Raw genomic sequence first — 928 nt, 5'->3', positions numbered from 1 at the left:
GTTGCTGTAGATTCCCTAGATTCTGGTGGTGTCATGTTTGTCTTTCTGTTGTTGGAGTGTTCTCTTGTGTTGCCTTCTTCCCATAGTTTCTTCCTGGTGTTGATGGTGTCTCTTCCCTCTCTCTATGGTCCTTCCCAGATGGGCTTATGTGGATCAAAGATTCAATGTCTGTATCTCTGTGTGGTCCAAGCTCTCTAGGAGGCTTCTCTCTGGCCAATAGCCGGCAGAAAGGGACGAGGGGCTGGACTGGAACTTGAGAGGTTTTGCAGAGTGACAGGATCTCTGGAAACTGAGCGCTCTCCAGCTGAGACCTCGTTCTTTGGCAGGGGCCCGGATTTGTGGGTCAAAGGATCTTGCCTGCAGAACTCCAAGTGGACCCGCAGAGATAGGCGGATCTCTGGGAGGGGCCTGGGACTCCAGCAGAGGACTGGAAAATATGGAACGCTTCACGAATTTGCGTGTCATCCTTGCACAGGGGCCATGCTAATCTTCTCTGTATCTAATTTTTAGTATATGTGCTGCCGTCAGCGAGCACGAGCAAATTCTTTGAATATTTAAATGATGCACAATGAATCCAAGAGAAAACAAAATTAATTTATGTCCAGTTGTAATTTCCAGACTGGACACATAAGGTAAAATGCTGTGGAAACTCTTAATAGGAGAAATTTCTCTGGGAAAGTTCATGATGACTGTCAATGCAAAGCAGCGCTATTTCTTATGAAAAGGTTGGTATGGGGCTTTGACCAAGTACGCCTGGATATAGCCAGAGGCCTGACAGCCTGGTGATCTCAGTGCCAGGTCAGAGCAGCACCAGGAAAGATTTTCATATGTGCCAAAGGGTATTTGAAAGGTTATATGTACATGAGAGAGAACCTGTGGTGACTTAGAATCTGTCCACTTTGGTCACCTTGTGCTTGTTGGTGCTTCT

The 928-nt window shown here is 46.7% G+C and overlaps 1 non-coding gene across 1 annotated transcript; it reads right to left on the bottom strand.

Moving 5' to 3' along the window:
• Positions 1-430: 430 nt before the first annotated feature.
• On the bottom strand, positions 431-535 carry LOC127214768 (U6 spliceosomal RNA). The gene has a single exon (XR_007833894.1). It is a non-coding gene; the product is annotated as a U6 spliceosomal RNA (small nuclear RNA).
• Between the last annotated feature and the right edge of the window lie 393 nt (positions 536-928).

The sequence above is a fragment of the Phodopus roborovskii genome, unplaced genomic scaffold (genome assembly GCF_943737965.1).
Source record: "Phodopus roborovskii unplaced genomic scaffold, PHOROB, whole genome shotgun sequence".
NCBI lineage: Eukaryota > Metazoa > Chordata > Mammalia > Rodentia > Cricetidae > Phodopus > Phodopus roborovskii.
Note: the sequence above shows the minus strand (reverse complement) of the source record. Positions and strands in the feature narration are given on the sequence as shown.